Source organism: Poecilia mexicana, unplaced genomic scaffold, assembly GCF_051168715.1.
Source record: "Poecilia mexicana isolate PSO_F unplaced genomic scaffold, ASM5116871v1 scaffold_2, whole genome shotgun sequence".
NCBI lineage: Eukaryota > Metazoa > Chordata > Actinopteri > Cyprinodontiformes > Poeciliidae > Poecilia > Poecilia mexicana.
In genome coordinates, this window is record NW_028263371.1 from 11774663 (window position 1) to 11793800 (window position 19138).

The following is a 19138-nucleotide window of genomic DNA, read 5'->3' on the forward strand; positions in this document are numbered from 1 at the left end:
AAAATCAGCTTAAATTAATGTTGTTAAAGAGCCACTGCAGGGTTAATAAATGGAAAAGAAAATTAAACTTACTTAGTTAAAAATCCTCACAAAAAGAGGATGTCTGTAACTTTAAGAATCAAGCCTGAAAAAATATATAAACTATAAAAATGCGTAATTAAATCCAACCTGCTGAGATCAGAGCATTGAGCAGGATGAAAATGCTGCTCAATGCATTTTTTTTCCTAATGGGAAAAAAACTTAATATAAAAGTTAAAGTTTAAAATGTGACTAGTTAATATTACTTATTTAACTGCAATCTGTTGTGTTGGAGCTATTTATTGTTTATATTCTTTATCCATTTGAATTTTGTTAGTTTGTTCTTAAATGTATATTGTTTGTTTTATTATTTTTCTTATTGATATTTTTTAAGTAAACAGGAAGTGAGGTGGGTTGGTCCACTTTCTATAAATGTAGGGGCCTGGTAAAGGACCAGCAGGCATTTGGGTTAGGGGCCTATGGTTTTTACCAGTGCAAGGAGGTAGCAGAGAAAACAAAGGAAGTTTGAACTCTGTAATTGTTTGTTTTGCAAAGATATCAAAATAAATCATGAAGAACATGTTACAAGTTTGGATCCTGAACCTTCTTTGCCTGCGTTGAAATACTTGACCCCAGTGTCTCAGTGGCTTATTGGAACTTTTGTTGGATGTTTGGTTTGACAAACAATCGCCACTACATGTTGTATAACTGAATTCATCTGTGAATAAATGTATTACATGTACAACAACATCAAGGTGCAACTGCTAATATTATTTAAATACTTTAATCTGTTTTAAATGACTAGGAACAGGAAAGTTATACGGTGGTGGTGGAAAACCTCGGCAGAATTTAATTTCATGCTTCTAAATAAAAGTTTAAGGGTGGAAACAAGAAAAGTAAAATGCATTATTTAATATAAAGCTAACAGAGGATATGAACTCATTTCCATATGTGACCTTGGGTACAGCTTTAGATCTTTTTACCAGATCACTCAGGTAAGTTTGTAAAAATGGACAGAGGTACTGCTGCAGATTACAAACAGTTTATTGAATTCACAAATGTTTCATGTGCAATAATAGTCAACTTATTTTATTATACCAAATGACCACACTAAAGGTGGAAGTCTATGCTGGCCCTGGGATCCTTAAAGCTGAATAATTAAAAACTAGATAAAAATTTGACTGTTTGGGGGAGGAATAATAAGAAAACAAAAGTATAACCAAATACACCTAAGTGTTCCAACAAAAGCACACTCACACAAAAATCCCTAGTGAATACAAAGGAAAAGAAACAAAGAAACTCCCCTTCCACTAGTCTCCTCAATCTAAATAAAACAGCCTAGGACCCAGGGACAGCATAGGTCCCAGTTTAAAACAAGTCAGCGGGCTAAAATAGAAAGTCCCTTTCCCTAAACAAACCCCCCAAAAAAAGAAAAGTTATTTTTAATCAACAACCTCTAAAAATAAGTAAATTGAAATCAAAACAAATCAAAAACTGAAACAGTAGCAGGCCAACCTACACACAAAAGAAATCAAGTTAGACAAGAACATTAATCAGCCAGATAAATCATAAGAAACGGCCCTTACCTTCTCTACAGTGAAACCAGTAAATGTTGCTCTTGACGTCACTCTCTAAAGTGCGTTTCCTACAACAATCAGTGGCAGAATCAGACAAATTCTAAACTCACTCCATGATTGATGTTAAACATACCTGTGCACAAGTTCTCAGCCTGCATCTGATCATCTCAGCGATCTACCTGCTTTTAAATGCAAATGCTGATCACCTGTCTCCCTAACAAGCCAGCTGCGCTCTGTCACAGCATCTTCCATATATGGGCAAGAGGAAGAGGGCGCAGCAGCACACATTCAGTGTGAAACAATATGCCCCGGCTACACATAGCTCTTAATGTGAAAGTATTCAAAAGAAGTGGAAGTGATGTGTAAATTCTCTAGCTTAATGGCATAGCTGTAGTTTCTTATCACCATAGACATCATACTGATTGTTTTGAAAAACACAAACCGGAAGTGTCTTATTTGTCTTTAAATTTGTCTCAGTATATAATATAAATATTACTTAATAATGTTGTAATGTTATTTACACATTTAAAAATATTATTTAGTAACTTACCAATAATTATCATTAACATAATATTAAAAATTATTCAATCTCCCGATTATTATAAAGGTTCTTTAAAACCCCAGCAACTTAGTCTTGCAAGAATATTTTACGCTTTCTTATTTTGTTTTACTGTTGGATCCACGAGCGCATCAGTGCATATTAATACATTTTAAAATATGAATTAAAGTGTGCAGTGTTGTGTAGCTGGTGCCCCCTCTCTTCCCTAGGGGGCAGCAGAGAGCAACATGTAGGCGATGGGAGGAAGAAGAGCTAGAAAAGTGTCCGGTTGTTGTGGGGAGCGCAGTGTGTTAGTTTTAGGGAAGCCAGCTGTTTGTTGTACTTGAGACCAGCCCGTTTAAAACCAGCCTCTGATTGGACTCTGAGCCAATGACAGTCCACACATCCTCCTTTTCATGCAGGCCTTTAAATAAAGACCTGGACTAAAGATTCTCTTTTTATCCTGCATTGTGATGCTCGACCATTAAGAAAGGATAACCTATGTTTAATGGCTTTTTTTTTTTTTAAAGTTTTTACCTGCAAGACAAAGAAAATGATTAGTGACCAAATGATCGATGAAGGCCTACATTCAATGACTCTCCTCAGGCGGTCATTGACGTCAATCTGTGACGTGTGATTCGGGGTTTGAGTATCCGAGGATCACGCCACCAATGACCAGCTGAGCCAATCAGGTGCAGATTACGAACAGGCCTTATTACCTACAGTATTTCAATGTATTCTTTATAATTTTATATATTTCTATTTATAGCCCCTTTAGTTAAGATTGTATGTAATTTTTTTTTGGTAATATACAGTTGTGGTCAAAAGTGTACATACACTTGTAAAAAATCATAATGTTATGGCTGTCTTGAGTCTTCAATAAGTTCTACAACTCTTATTTTTCTGTGATAGAGTGATCGGAACACATACATGTTTGTCACAAAAAACAGTCATAAAATTTGGTTCTTTCATAAATTTATTATGGGTCTGCTGAAAATGTCACCAAATCTGCTGGGTCAAAAATATACATACAGCAACATTAGTATTTGGTTACATGTCCCTTGGCCATTTTCACGGCAACTAGGCGCTTTTGGTAGCCATCCACAAGCTCCTGGCAAGCTTCAGGTCGAATGTTTGACCACTCTTCTTGACAGAATTGGTGCAGTTCAGCTAAATGTGATGGTTTTCTTGCATGAACCTGTTTCTTTAGCACTGTCCACATGTTCTCAATGGGGTTTAAGTCAGGACTTTGGGAAGGCCATTCTAAAACCTTAATTCTAGCCTGGTTTAGCCATTCCTTTACCACTTTTGATGTGTGTTTTGGGTCATTGTCTTGTTGGAACACCCAACTGCGCCCAAGACCCAACCTTCGGGCTGATGGTTTTAAGTTTTCCTGCAGAATTTGGAGGTAATCCTCCTTCTTCATTATCCCATTTACTTTCTGCAAAGAACCAGTTCCACTGGCAGCAAAACATCCCCAGAGCATAATACTACCACCACCATGCTTGACAGTAGGCATGGTGTTCCTGGGATTAAAGGCCTCACCTTTTCTCCTCCAAACATATTGCTGGGTGTTGTGGCCAAACAGCTCAATTTTTGTTTCGTCTGACCAGAGAACTTTCCTCCAGAAGGTTTTATCTTTGTCCATGTGATCAGCAGCAAACTTCAGCCGAGTCTTAAGGTGCCTTTTCTGGAGCAAGGGCTTCTTTCTTGCACGGCAGCCACTCAGTCCATGCCGATGTAAAACACGCTTGACTGTGGAGACTGACACCTGTGTTCCATCAGCTTCCAAATCCTTGCAGACCTGCTTCTTGGTGATTCTTGGTTGACTCTTGACCATCCTGACCAATCTCCTCTCGGCAGCATGTGATAGCTTGCGTTTTCTTCCTGATCGTGGCAGTGACACAACTGTTCCATGCACTTTATACTTGCGTATAATTGTCTGCACAGTTGCTCTTGGGACCTGTAGCTGCTTTGAAATGGCTCCAAGTGACTTCCCTGACTTGTTCAAGTCAATAATTCGCTTTTTCAGATCCACACTGAGTTCCTTTGACTTTCCCATTGTAGCTTTTGTAGCTGAGTCTAATCACTGGGTCAAATGAGCCCTATTTAAATGGGCTCATGAGAAGTCAACAGCTGTAGTCAATCAGAATCACTTAGAAGAAGTGAAGAGGCCATGACATGAAGCTAATTTGATTGACACAACTCGCTACATCACCAAAGTTGACAAATTTTGTTGCTGTATGTATATTTTTGACCCAGCAGATTTGGTGACATTTTCAGCAGACCCATAAAAAATTTATGAAAGAACCAAATTTTATGACTGTTTTTTGTGACAAACATGTATGTGTTCCGATCACTCTATCACAGAAAAATAAGAGTTGTAGAACTTATTGGAAACTCAAGACAGCCATAACATTATGATTTTTTACAAGTGTATGTACACTTTTGACCACAACTGTAAATATACATTTTATAAACTGTTAGAATATTTGCGTTTTTGTTTTTACAAACACTGACTTGACAAAAAAAGACAAAGTGACCAAATTATCACAGAAGCGTTTTTCGTTTGATTTTTACCCAGGAAGCACTTCGGCAAAACCGTGAGTGAAACGGTCAATGGGACTGATATATATTCCATTGAGGGACTTTAACATTGAATGGTCCTTTCTCAACAGGCGTGGACCCACTTTCTCTGTCTATAAGCGACTTGAAACCGCATCCCGGGCCGGGGGGCAGCCGCCCCCCCCGCCCCCCCATAGCTCCGCACCTGGCAATGTCGTTATACAAATTATTGTTTGGTGGTTAATCAGGACAAAATACGTTGTCTTGTGGACTTTTTTTGTGCCTATACTTTAAAATATCACCGTACTCGTTATTACAAAACTTTGCTAAATAGATGTTGGCAGCGACACTGAAGCTGTGTAATATCAGTGTACGTGAATCATATCCTGTCATTTCAGGTGCACAGTGACCTGCGCAGTTCGGTGGACACATTGCGGCTGCGCTGCATTGAATAAAGTCTGTCATGCAACGTATTAATGCGCAAAAAAAGAGTTGCGGTGATCTGTATTTGTCTGTATCCATTGTTGTGGGGAGGGGGGACAAGCACTGTTCGGGTAAAATTACTCAATCAGGTTTATTTATGAATTGTGCACAACTCAGAGCTGGTAGGACAACCAATCATGAAGCAGATCTCGGTGAAAAGCTCTGCCAGGCAGAGACAACATATGAGTTTTATACCAAGGGAAAAGAATTCAAAACATGGGCGACACAGTCTGGTTCTGATGCAGCTGTAGAAAACGACTCCCAGTCTTCTACATGTGACCCAAATAGCTCTTTTAATGAGCTCACAAGCATTTCATATAATATGATCAGCAGATGTTAACTTGTAGTAATTTTCCACCACTTTTCCCTCCTTTTGATTATTAGTAAATATGTAATATTTACTATTAATCACACGTCAAATTTTATTCCATCCCCACTGATTATATAAAAGGACATTTGTACAATTTTTATGGTGAGAAGTGAGAAATTATCCCATACATTTGAAGACATTACATATTCATTCAGTCACTGAAACATTATTCTGTAAGATGAAACAAAAACATATAGGCAGGATACAAAAAACCTACCGGCATTCATCCATTCATCCCTTTATTGTTTCTCCTTGCCAGGGAGACGGTCATCTATATCTTTTGTCATCTATATCTTTTGTCATCTTTCACAAAACTTTTAAAGCAGAAATTTGAAGTAATGTATTTGGACCAGCAGAATACCAAACCGTTTTCAAAGTAATATGTCCAATTGCTTAAATAAGTCATTATTTTAATCCCAAATTCTTCCGTGCAAAATAAGTGCATCTATTTCAATCCTTAGACCTCCCTGTGAATAATTTAATTTTACATTTCTACACATGCATTACATGCTTTTATGTTAACCCCATTCACTTTTGATCTATGCACAGTTTAATTTTGGTGTTACAGCCTAAATGTACATATTAAGTCATTTAGTTCATTTGTTTAATCTAAACCTTAATGTCTTATTTTAATGCGGTGACAGAACATAAATTTGTGCATTCCTGATGCGTAATTAAATAAGTCCAAAGTTTTAAACTTATCAGTTTTAATTTTACACACATTAAAGTTCATTTTAAGTTGACTTCTCTTATGTCTAGAAGAATGAATTTCTAAACTCTTAAACATCCTGAGGAGTCAAACAACTAAGAAAGATTATAATTAAGCTACCAAATTTCATGTGTTTTCTAGGAAACCCCACAAAAAAATGACATCAGTGCAGTGAAGGTACAGATAAGTTTCTGTTCAAATCCCAACAAGAAAGCACAGATTTTCCATCTGTAGGTAAAGCGTAGAAGCAGGAACACGGATCGTCTGTCTGCTCAGGAGGATTTGTTCCCTCCTGTCAGAAAAGTCTAAATCTTCACTCTCCGCTTCGGTCACTCGCCAGTGGACCAGCAATAGTCCTTTGAGTGGAGATCCTTTCAGAAACATCTAAAGTCGCTGTTGCTCTGGACGTTGTCCTCTTTGGTGTCAACAGTTGAAGTTCTTGATACTTGGTAGAGGGAAGTTTTGCTGCTGCTTCAGATTTAAAGTCGTGATCTAGATGGACGTTACAGACAGGTCGTCCTTCACAGTGGTTGATGTGGATCCAGGTTGTTCCTTCCTTCTCGCCCCTCTGCCCCAGTCGGTCTCGGTGCTGCTGCAGCCAAATCCTGCCCCGTCTCTCTCCTCCAGCTTCCTGTCAGTCCAACTGGTTCTGGTGTTGGTTCTTTGGGTTATCCAGATCGTCCCTCAGGAAATGTCCATGTTGTCCACAGATGAAACAAGAGTCAACAGTTCAGAGTCTTTTTCTCTCACAGCTCCTGTGAGAGAAGAGCTTTTCTTCCTCTTCGCTGATACTGGACAGCAGACCAGCGGAGGTTTTCAGTCCAAATGCCCAACAGGAGACCGACAGTTGTCCCCTGCAGGTGATGGAGGTCTTTTTTGTCTTCTTGATCCTCCAGATCTTCTCCATCATTTTCATTGGCTGGTTTTGTAGGAGGGACAGATGGGAGGCGTTGAGGTCAGAGGTCAGATGCACCGTGTGAGGCTCAGACAGAAGGGAAGAGAAAAAGCAAATAGAAAATCGATGAGGGTTTGTCTTGTCATTTTCCTTGTTGTTTTCCATACATATACATTTATACTTATGAATCTTATTTTAACCTTTTACGTGATCATATAGTTTTAGTCATTTATTATCCATCCAGTATTATGGCTCCTGTTTTTGGAAAAGTTTGTCAGAGAAACCTGAGGGCTCATTGTTGGAACAGCTCTTAGAGCTGCTTTTAGTATGAAAGGGTCCCTTATAAATAAAATTCATTAATTGATTGATCCTTTTAAGAAATATTTATTTATTTATTCAAACACACAAAAGAAAAATTAAACATATTAAGGCCTGTAATTTATCAACAACAGATTTATGTTCAGCATTTTATTCCAATCAATTCACCCAGAGGAGGAGGTTGTGTGCTGGAACCACTTAGACCCGTTCTTCTAGAACTGGGTGGGATTTCCTCTGTAGACTGCAAACGTCTTCACAGAATCCAACAAATCAGCTTTGTGGTCGCTCTGCCTCTTAATCCTCTAAGAGGGGCCTTTATTTCCAATAAAGGTCTTTAGGATTCTCTAAAGGTTTGGTTCCCTCAATTTAGAAAACCAAAACTCAAGGAACCACCTGCCTTATTGACCTTCCTTACGGCTCGTGTTCAGTCTCAGGGTGCTGGATTTGGGGTGGAACCCTCCATGCATGGTTAGTAGCTTCCGAGTCTTAACATCCGTGGTGTTTGTCTCCTCCTTTGGCCAGCTAGTTATTCCTGCAGGGTGTCTGATTACTGGTAAGGCATAGCTGTTTATCACACAGATCTTGTTCTTGCCATTGAGCTGGCTTCTCAGGACTTGCCTTATTCGTTGGAGGTATTTGGCTGTGGCTCCTTTCCTTGTGACCTCATCCAGGTTGCCATTTGCTTGTGGTATTCCCAGGTACTTGTAGCTGTGCTCTATGTCTGCTATTGTTCCTTCTGGGAGTGAGACCCCTCTGTGCGGACGACCTTCCCTCTCTTTGTAACCATCCGGCCACACTTCTCTAGTCCGAATGACATCCCGATGTCAGTGCTGTAGATCCTGGTGGTGTGGATCAGTGAGTCGATGTCTCGCTCGCTCTTGGCGTACAGCTTGATGCCATCGTCTCAAAAGTGAAAATCAGATGTTTACTTTACAAAGATCCTGGAACAAGTCTTTAAAGACACAAATATCTCCATCACGGTGTACAGCCTGCCCATTTAACATCCCATTGATGTAAAATAAACAAATGAGGGTGGAATATGGGGGTAAATACAACATTATATATTTACAAGGTCCTAAATATAGAACCTCCTCCTGCAGCACTATTATCTAAGGAATAAAAGTTCTTCAAATAAAAGTACCATAATGACAACTCAGTTTCCTGCCATTGATTTAATGCAAAACTTATTGCAAACTTTGATGTTGCTCTCTGTCACTATCGCACTACATGATATTACTAGTACTAGTACATCAAGCTACAAAAATGATCCAACAAAGAACACCAGGCAAATGAAATGCAATGGTTATGTATACATTGTTTTATTTATTAAAATGTAAATTTAAATTGAGGAAGAGTTTGCTCCTCTAGCTTTATTTTCCTGAGCCAGATTCAGGAGCAAGAATGTTTTCACAAGCGTTTTTAGGTCATGACTTTATGGTGATTCTTATGCTTGTTTTTAGACTGTTTAGACTTTGTGTACTGTGAATTATGCCGAACAGGATATTATGACTAGTGTGTTTGAAAACTGGTTCGTAAGTCAAACTTAACATCACGGTTTCTGACAATAGGGATGACCTTCATCTGCTCAGACACCAGGCCATGGTATGTGGGAAAATGTATTGGAAAGAAATGTACATATTTTTAGTTTGACCTCAAAAATGAACTTTTCATGTTACCAAAAAAATACCAATTTTTGCTTTCATCATCCTATAAAACATTGCTCATCATTTTTCTTCAGTCCAGTCCGTTGGGCAAATTGAAACCTTTCATAATACAATTAATTTGATTTACATAACACTAATTTACAATAGGTAATCTTAAGACAATTTACAAAAAAGTCATTTCCATTCTACTTAACAGTGCAGCAATTTAAATGTATTATTTAAGACAGTAAAAAAAAAGTTAAGTTATCCGAGTTAAAAATGTGGATTGCATCAAGTCATTGACTTGTTATTGACTTGACTTGTTTATATGCTTCCCCCTCTTCAAATTACTTTTACCCTGTAATGACTGATTTTATCCATTTCTTCAGGGGAACCAACATGTACGTATGCTACCTTCTTTCTTTGTTTCTTTATTACTGGGCACCAATGGAGTTCCATAAAGTCTCGTAGTAAAAGTCACATTAAGACACAATCAGAAAGCCTCATGCTGAACCGATTCTCCCCACAACCAGCCATCCTCCAACGTTTGTTTATCAAGTCAGAGTTTTAACAAGAAAGAGGACAACCGGTAAAATTGTTGCTTTATAAGTCACAACAAGTGTACATTTTATCTCTAGGTTTTATGTAACACCATACTAATAAGCTACATGATTGTTGGTAAATAATATCACACCGAACACAAATCCTAATCATAAATCTCTACTGGATCTGCTCCTCTCTTCTTCTTCTGCAGTCCCTGGATTAAAAGGAGCAATTGATGTTTGTTCGTTCTGTAAGAAAAAAAAAGTTTTGCTTCTTTTACATTGTTGTTTTTAGAGCACACAAATTATACAGTACTTAATAAATTAAAATAAATGTTGTTCATTTACATTATATTCATTTAGCCACAAAAGGAACGTTATTAGTTATGCTCTACAATTCAGAGGGGAAAAGGTTTTAGACATTTTAATGAGATCCACATTTTTTCAAAGTTTTGACAAACCTTGAAGTCTCTTCAGCTCGTGGAGTCGTTTCAGTGAAGTTAGCGTTTGTGGAGGGAAACTTGCTGTCGCTGCTCTGCTCAGTCAGAAAGTTACTAATGTCAGAAAAATCTGCTGTCATGTCATGAGCTGGAAAAAAAAAATCAACAAGCATGTTTGCAAAAATAGAAGTCACATCGAATTTTCACTTAAGACTTATAAAATTGTTTTATGATTTTGGTTATGGCTGTAGAACTTAAACTGAGGTAACACTGAACAATAAATTGTTGGGTAAATAGTGTGAAAAAGAGGAGATATTAAAGACATGCTAACCTAAATGGCTGCAAATGCATCCAATGCTCAAAATGAACCAAACTCACGTAACACAGTGTAATGATTCACCTCTGCAGCACTTTGAGTCACCAAGCTTTATGCTTTTCAAACCCTTGTTATTTGGTCAGTTTGATTTCAGAAGAGCCGATGACATTTTTTATTACAGAAACATGAAATTTACTCTATTAAAATGTACTCATCTTTCAGGTGACTAGAAGAAGACTCACTGCGTTCACTGATGGCGATGAGTTCAGCCAAAAGTAAAACATTCAGGAATCCCAAAGCCACACAGAGGCAGAGCCTCTCTTTGGAGCTGAACCTTAACGAAAACCTGAACTTTACCAAAATGTAATTAAATACATACTAGATTTATCTGTAACTTTATTCTTACCTGTGTGATTAGATGCAGTTTGTCCAACAGGTTCCATGTTGACGTAAATTTCCTCCATCGGTTCAGACTCTGTGCTGCTTTAAACATTGACTATAAAATCCACTGCAGTCGCAGAACTAAATGAAAAACTGTGGGAAAGAGGTGAGATGTCTGGTGTTCAACATAAAAAGTAACATATTTTAGAGATAACAGTCAAATAAAGAAATTCATGTGTGCGGTTTCAGAATTATTTTCTTACACAACATAAGATTCTTGAAGGTTTTCAATAGTTTCATAAGTTCATATTTGCTGATTCGGTTCTGTATCGTTGAATATTTATTTCTCCTTTGTTTTCCTTCAGCTCGGTTAATCCTACTCATAATAAACACATTGCACTTTTCTATCGGTGAAGAAAATAATTGACTTTTACAGTCATGCACAACTTTGCAGCCTGCCGTATGGTATCAGAAATTAGAAATAGTTTTAAATCGCTGATATAAGGATGAAAAGTGTTTGATATGAGGATGTTGTGATGTTCCTGCTCCTTGTGTCCAGACATGGTTCCTAAAGGGTAATAAATTGTTGGAGCAGATGACCGGTTGGATCATATGGACCCAACAGTTTTACGGGTCTCATTCTGTCCTGATAACTAGTCATAGCCTTTCTCCCAGTAAATACAACTATCATCTTTGTAGTTTTATTTCTAAATCCTCGTTTAACCCTGTTCCTTGTCTTCTTACTGTCTAGTAGCAGAAACACTGACATTAAGAAACAACAATATTACCAAACTTCTATAACTGCTGGATCGAATAATTATGAAATTGTACGTATTTATTCATAAATAAAGATATATACTTTTAGGACTGCCGTTTAGTAAAAAAGCCGTATGACCTGGCTGCTAGTGTCTAAAACTCAGTCACCATGTCTTCTGAGGGACATCAACAGTTTGACAAACAGTTTGTTGGTGAAGCACCGCCTCACTGGGAGGGAATGGAAAGGCTAACAAGCCAATCAGCTGCATGTTGGGCGGGTTAAAGTAAGAGAAACCAGATACTGCATTCAAAGCATGAAGAAGACCAGCAAGCAAAGCTTTCACAGAGTGGATGTAGTAGAATATCAAAGTACAGGAGACACAGGATAGAAGATTTGACTGAATCGAGACGTTGTGCAGAAGTTCAGGCTGGGAAGCTAACTGGAAAATTGCTAGCCAAGTATGTGGAGCAGGAAAATAGGTTGTAGTTACTTAAATTTATGCAAACCAATTGTCTCAAAAGATTCAATTACTGCAACATGTAAAAGACAAGTGTAGCTACATTGTGTGATTTTGGCAAATAATATTCTTAAACTCATCCAAAATATTATTCAATGCAAAATGTATTTTACTTTCTGCCAGCAGCAGCGGCAGCGGCAGCAGCAGCAGCAGCGGCAGCAGCAGCAGCAGCAGCAGCAGCTGCAGCAGCGGCAGCAGCAGCGGCAGCGGCAGCGGCGGCGGCGGCGGCAGCGGCGGCAGCAGCAGCAGCAGAAGCAGCGGCAGCAGCAGCAGCGGCAGCAGCAGCAGCGGCAGCAGCAGCAGCGGCAGCGGCAGCAGCAGCAGCAGAAGCAGCGGCAGCAGCAGCAGCGGCAGCAGCAGCTGCAGCAATGTATTTACTTAATGTCGTTACTTGACATAGCGGTTCTGTTCCAAACCTTTTGGTTTGCTTGAGTAGAAATGGAGTAATGTCTGTGTATGTTAAAATGTTAAACATTTACCACCCAAAATCCTCACTACTTTCAAATAGTTCACTTTTTATTTTATTCTAGTTGTTGCAGACTCAACTTAAATGGATTAACTTATAAAGCATCTTTTTTTCTTTTCTAAATCCAAAAGTTCCTGCCGCTTGTTTAAGATGAGTACAAACAAGTTGTTGAGAATGAAGTGATGTTCACTTGAACTCTTTAATAAAGCAGAATGTTTTATTTTACAGTGAGGAAGGCCGGAGTCTAGCTTTAGCAGACGGCTGGAGGCATCTGATCCACTTCAAACTCAGTACCTGTTTGCTCTACAGCTAAAATGTGGTAAGATTAAATTTAGTCGACTAAAGAAAGTCAGACGGTTCATTCTCCAACGAGTGAAATCTCTTGAGGTAGTCAAGTTTCTTGTTTGTTCAGATCTTGGTGGTCATTTCCACAGTATTGTTACTAATTAACAGTTGATTCTTTTGTGTCTAGATACAATCTAATCATTCAGTTCACAATTGAAGTTTTATTATCAGGATTCTGCAAATTGAATTTTTTCATAGTATATTTCATTCATTCTTTTCACAGTCAAAGCTCCCTAAAAGGGATAGATTACCTTTCTGTGAACTATAATTTTGATTCCTTGGAGTTTCATGATATTTTACGAAATCTGACTGATGTGATCTTCTTGAACGCAGACTGATGCTTCACATTTATACACTTATCAGTTACAAGAGGTGTACTGTCTGTTAGTGAACATTAATGAACAGGTAGCATCATTAGGACCAAGGGAAAAATAAAGCTGTAGATCATTTTAAAGGTAACAAAACAATTTACCACATTGTGACCAACTCATGGAGCCTGGTTGTGTAGCGAGCAGGTTTTACTCTTTAGGTAAGTGTACCAACAGCTAAGTTGGTTAATGTTATTATAAGTTGGGCCAGGTGTCAGAAGATGTAAGTAAGTCTCCGTGAGAGGGGCTACTTGAGAAAAAAGCAAAGATTCACTGATTGAATTGTTGGTCGATAGCCAGCATATGTTTGAATTTGTGCAACAAACATTGAAAGAAAAGCAAAAAACTATATAAATCCTGAATGATCATTCAGTTTGATAAATATTTACATAGAGCATCATTCAATAAATCGATAGAAATCCAAGTGCTCACATCAAAACATCAAATCTAAATAAATAGAAATTTTACTAAATATTTTAAGACTGACGGTTCACATTGATATTTTATAATTTTTTAGTAATGGAACCTTAACAACTACAGGTGAACTATATTTTGTTAGAGCACTTAAGCATGTAAGATAACGGATGGAGTAAAAGAATCATTAGGGCCAAAAAAAGCAAACAGCGTATAAGTCAGAAACAAAAGCTGTAGATAATTTTAAAGGTAGCAAAACAATTTACCATGTTGGAGCAACTCTTGGAGTGTGGTTGTACAGTGTAAAAAAACTTTAAACTTTGGGGAAAACTGAAAGATAAATATGAGCAGCAGCCTCACCTGGGCCTGTTTAGTCGCTGTCACATATTCTTAAGAAATACATTTACAGATGAGGAACTTTTACTGAAATGTGTCACACTAGCAAGTGTTGCATTAAAAAAAATCTGTGAGTTTCAAATGTACCAACCTTTACTATTTTGGAGAAACCATGAAGCACTGAGAAGATCAGTGTTGATTCAACAACAGAAAAAAAAGACTGAAGCAAAGTAGCATTCACAATGATGTGAGGACAAATTCTGGAAAGGGATCGATGTTAGAGTTTGTCTTTCACTTTAACTGCAGAAAGCTAAAAGTAAAATTTGAGTAGCCTCATGTAGGCCTGTTTAGTACCTGACACATATCCTTAAGAAATACAGTTACAGATGAGGAACTTTTACTGAAATGTATCACACTAGCAGGTGTTACACATAAATATTGCAGTAAAACAGTTAAACTGTTGTTTTCCTTCAGAACAATTGCCTGAGACAGTCATCAACGGTTGCAGGGTCAGAGGTCAGCCCCTCTTAACTAGCTATAAGTCTGTTGTCAAACACCAAATAATGCAGTGTAAGTTATTGTCAGAAGGAATGTCTCACATATTCTAGGGATTTCGCATACTTTACGACATCAGAGGCTGTAGGACCAAAGATCAGTTCTATCTAGGACTTCGCATAGTTGAGGACATCACAGGCTGTGAGGTCAGAGGTCACACCTGTCTGCCATGCTCTAAGTTTTTTTCTCATGTCCTGTTAAAGAGAACATTAGAGAACATTAGCTAAAGGTTTTAGCTAACAATTTACATAATTTGACGGTATTTAGAGAACATTAGCTAAAGGTTTTAGCCAACACTTTAAATAACAATTTGACGGTATTTAGAGAATATTAGCTAAAGGTTTTAGCTAACACTTTAAATAACAATTTGACGGTATTTAGAGAACCTTAGCTAAAGCTTTCAACTAATGTTTAGGTAAACTTTTGCTAGTGTTCAGAGAATGCTAACCAGATGTTAGAAGTAACAGGTAGAATAGCTAACCTTTCAGCATTATTTGGAGAAGATTAGCTAAAGGTTTCAGCTAATATTTAAATAACGTGACGGTATTTAGAGAACATTGGCTAAAGGTTTCAGCTAACGTTTAAATAACAATTTGACGTTATTTATAAAACCTTAGGTAAAAGTTTTAGCTAACAACTTAAATAATTTGATGGTATTTAGATAACATTAGCTAAAGGTTTTAGCTAACATTTAAATAACAATTTGACGTATTTACAGAACCTTAGCCAAAGGTTTTAGCTAACAATTTAAATAACAATTTGAAGTATTTAGAGAACATTAGCTAAATGTCTTAGCTAACATTTAAATAACAATTTGACGGTATTTAGAGAATCTTAGCTAAAAGTTTTAGCTAACACTTTAAATAACAATTTGACGTATTTATAGAACCTTAGCTAAAAGTTTAAGCTAACAATTTAAATAACGATATGACGTATTTAGAGAACCTTAGCTAAAAGTTTAAGCTAACAATTTAAATAACAATTTGACGTATTTAGAGAACATTAGCTAAAGGTTTCAGCTAACATTTATTAACAATTTGACGGTATTTAGAGAACATTAGCTTAAGGTTTTAGCTAATATTAAAATAACAATTTGACGGTATTTAGAGAACATTAGCTTAAGGTTTTAGCTAATATTAAAATAACAATTTGACGGTATTTAGAGAATCTTAGCTAAGAGTTTCAGCTAACATTTGAATAACAATTTGATGGTATTTAGAGAACATTAGCTAAAGGTTTCAGCTAACATTAACAATTTGACGGTATTTAGAGAACATTAGCTTAAGGTTTTAGCTATTATTAAAATAACAATTTGACGGTATTTAGAGAACATTAGCTTAAGGTTTTAGCTAATATTAAAATAACAATTTGACGGTATTTAGAGAATCTTAGCTAAGAGTTTCAGCTAACATTTGAATAACAATTTGATGGTATTTAGAGAACCTTAGCTAAAGCTTTCAACTAAAGTTAAGGTAAACTTTGGCTAGTGTTCAGAGAATGCTAACCCTATGTTAGAAGTAACAGGTAGAAAAACTAACCTTTCAGCATTATTTGGAGATGATTAGATAAAGGTTTAAGCTAATATTTTAATAAAAATTTTGAAGGTATTTAGAAAACCTTAGGTAAAAGTTTTAGCTAACATTTAAATAACAATTTGATGGTATTTAGGGAACCTTAGCTTAAAGTTTAAGCTAACAATTTAAATAACAATTTGATGTTATTTAGAGAATAGTAGCTAAAGGTTTTAGCTAACATTTAAATAATTTGATGGCATTTAGAGAACCTTAGCTTAAATTTTAAGCTACCAATTTAAATAACAATTTGACGGAATTTAGAGAACATTAGCTAAAGATTTCAGCTAACGTTTAAATAACAATTTGACGTTATTTATAAAACCTTAGGTAAAAGTTTTAGCTAACAATTTAAATAACAATTTCATGTATTTAGAGAATCTTAGCTAAAGGTTTTAGCTAACATTTAAATAACAATTTGACGGTATTCAGAGAATCTTAGCTAAAGGTTTTAGCTAACAATTTAAATAACAATTTGATGGTATTTAGAGAACATTAGCTAAAGGTTTTAGCTAACATTTAAATAACAATTTGACGGTATTTAGAGAATCTTAGCTAAAAGTTTTAGCTGACATTTAATTAATTTGATGGTATTAAGAGAACCTTAGCTTAAAGTTTAAGCTAACAATTTAAACAACAATTTGATGGTATTTAGAGAACATTAGCTAAAGGTTTTAGCTAACATTTAAATAACAATTTGACGGTACTTAGAGAATCTTAGCTAAAGGTTTTAGCTAACGTTTAAATAACAATTTGACGTTATTTAGAGAACATTAGCTAAAGGTTTTAGCTAACATTTAAATAACAATTTGACGGTACTTAGAGAATCTTAGCTAAAGGTTTTAGCTAACAATTTAAATAACATTTTGATGGTATTTAGAGAACATTAGCTAAAGGTTTTAGCTAACAATTTAAATAACAATTTGACGTATTAAGAGAACCTTTGCTAAAGCTTTCAACTAATGTTTAGGTAAACTTTGGCTAGTGTTCAAGGAATGCTAACCAGATGTTAGAAGTAACAGGTAGAATAGCTAACCTTTCAGCATTATTTGGAGAAGATTAGCTAAAGGTTTCAGCTAATATTTAAATAAAACATTTGACAGTATTTAGAAAACCTTAGCTAAAAGTTTTAGCTAAGAATTTAAATAATTTGACGGTATTTCGATAACATTAGCTAAAGGTTTTAGCTAACAATTTAAATAACAATTTGACATATTTAGAGAACATTATCTAAATGTTTTAGCTAACATTTAAATAACAATTTGATGGTATTTAGAGAACCTTAGCTTAAAGTTTAAGCTAACAATTTAAATAACAATTTGACGGTATTTAGAGAATCTTAGCTAAAAGTTTTAGCTAACAATTTAAATAACAATTTGACGTATTTAGAGAACCTTAGCTAAAAGTTTAAGCTAACAATTTAAATAACGATATGACCTATTTAGAGAATATTAGCTAAAGGTTTTAGCTAACAATTTGACGGTATTTAGAGAATCTTAGCTAAAGCTTTCAACTAATGTTTAGGTAAACTTTGGCTAGTGTTCAGAGAATGCTAACCAGATGTTAGAAGTGATAGAGATTTTTTGGTATTATCATTTTGTTCATATTCAGTCTAATGTTAAGACTTTTAGTCTAAAGTGTTCTCTTCCTTATGTGTGTATAAACTGACCTGGAGGTTACGACTGACTGTTTCATCTTCATGTGAAACAGTTAACTCTGTGTTTCCCAGACCTTAATTCTTATCAACCAGAATACCTCCTAACTGCCTATGAGCAGTCGTATTTTGTCTCTTGTTTATCCTCCCTCTTTGTTGACAGTTTGACCTAGAGCTGAACTGGGCTCAGACAGTAGATCAGATATCACACCTGGAACTGAGTTACTGGTTTGTTTAGGTTAAATGTTTTACGACCTCTGTTGTTTTCCTGACTGCCCCCTGTGACTGTTTTTCTTTGACAATAAAAGAAGGAGCTCACGTGAAAGCAGATCAGAACTCTCTGTGAACGGCTGATGAAGTCGTTGGCGGAAAATTCTCCTTTTGCAAAAGCTTTGTCTATAAAATTCATATACGTTGTCTGTGGTCTTTTATATAGGTTCGAGAAAAATACCCAACATTAATTGGTGCCGTGACCCGGATCTCTCCCCGCTCGCTGACAGGCAGAGGAAGACGCGCTGAATCCGTGCACGGCCAGAGTCAACTGGACCTGGAAAGAAAGACCCAGGAAGCAAAATTCTTCGCTGGGCCAGCGACACATGTCCGACTTTGTCTGCCAACGGCGGAGTGACGAGATCCGACTGGACAACCCGAAAACTACAGAAACGTAGGTGAATTTTAAAATGACTATTTTAGAGGTTTGAGTATCCTTGTATGATGTCGCTCTGCTAAAACTCTGAGGTTTGAGTATCCTTGTATGATGTCGCTCTGCTAAAACTCTGAGGTTTGAGTATCCTTGTATGATGTCGCTCTGCTAAAACTCTGAGGTTTGAGTCCTTGTCAAACAGCGTTTTGACTAAAGTCCTAGAGGTTTGAGTCCTTGTCAAACAGCGTTTTGACTAAAGTCCTAGAGGTTTGAGTCCTTGTCAAACAGCGTTTTGACTAAAGTCCTAGAGGTTAGAGTCCTTGTCAAACAGCGTTTTGACTAAAGTCCTAGAGGTTAGAGTCCTTGTCAAACAGCGTTTTGACTAAAGTCCTAGAGGTTAGAGTCCTTGTCAAACAGCGTTTTGACTAAAGTCCTAGAGGTTTGAGTCCTTGTCAGATACCAGCTTGACTAAAGAAGTTATAAGGGTCCCAGTTGACAGAGTTTCAACTAAAGGCAAAAGGAAAGGCTCTTAGAGAGCCTCCTTATTTAGAGGACACCTCTTAAGGGTAAGTCCTAGCTTATTATTACTGTTCTGTTATTACTGTGCTGATATTGCTGTTTGTCTGCTGCTTTGATGTGTGTGTGTGCGTGAAAGAGTGATTGGAGGTTTAAATACTGCTCAGTATTTTACCTCATATAACACAGTAGGGTTGTAAG

At 36.7% G+C, this 19138-nt stretch overlaps 1 protein-coding gene and 2 long non-coding RNA genes across 3 annotated transcripts in view; all 3 read right to left on the reverse strand.

Annotated features, from left to right (window-relative positions):
- LOC106911123 (protein NLRC3-like) overlaps positions 1-19138 on the reverse strand; it is a 52310-nt gene that overhangs the window by 13643 nt on the left and 19529 nt on the right. The gene's annotated exons all lie outside the window — the stretch shown is intronic.
- Positions 1045-1901, reverse strand: LOC148160421 (uncharacterized). Its single transcript, XR_015764845.1, has 2 exons — positions 1605-1901; positions 1045-1533 (listed from the first exon to the last, which is right to left on the reverse strand). It is a non-coding gene; the product is annotated as an uncharacterized LOC148160421 (long non-coding RNA).
- Positions 9421-10743, reverse strand: LOC148160422 (uncharacterized). Its single transcript, XR_015764857.1, has 3 exons — positions 10657-10743; positions 10120-10246; positions 9421-9907 (listed from the first exon to the last, which is right to left on the reverse strand). It is a non-coding gene; the product is annotated as an uncharacterized LOC148160422 (long non-coding RNA).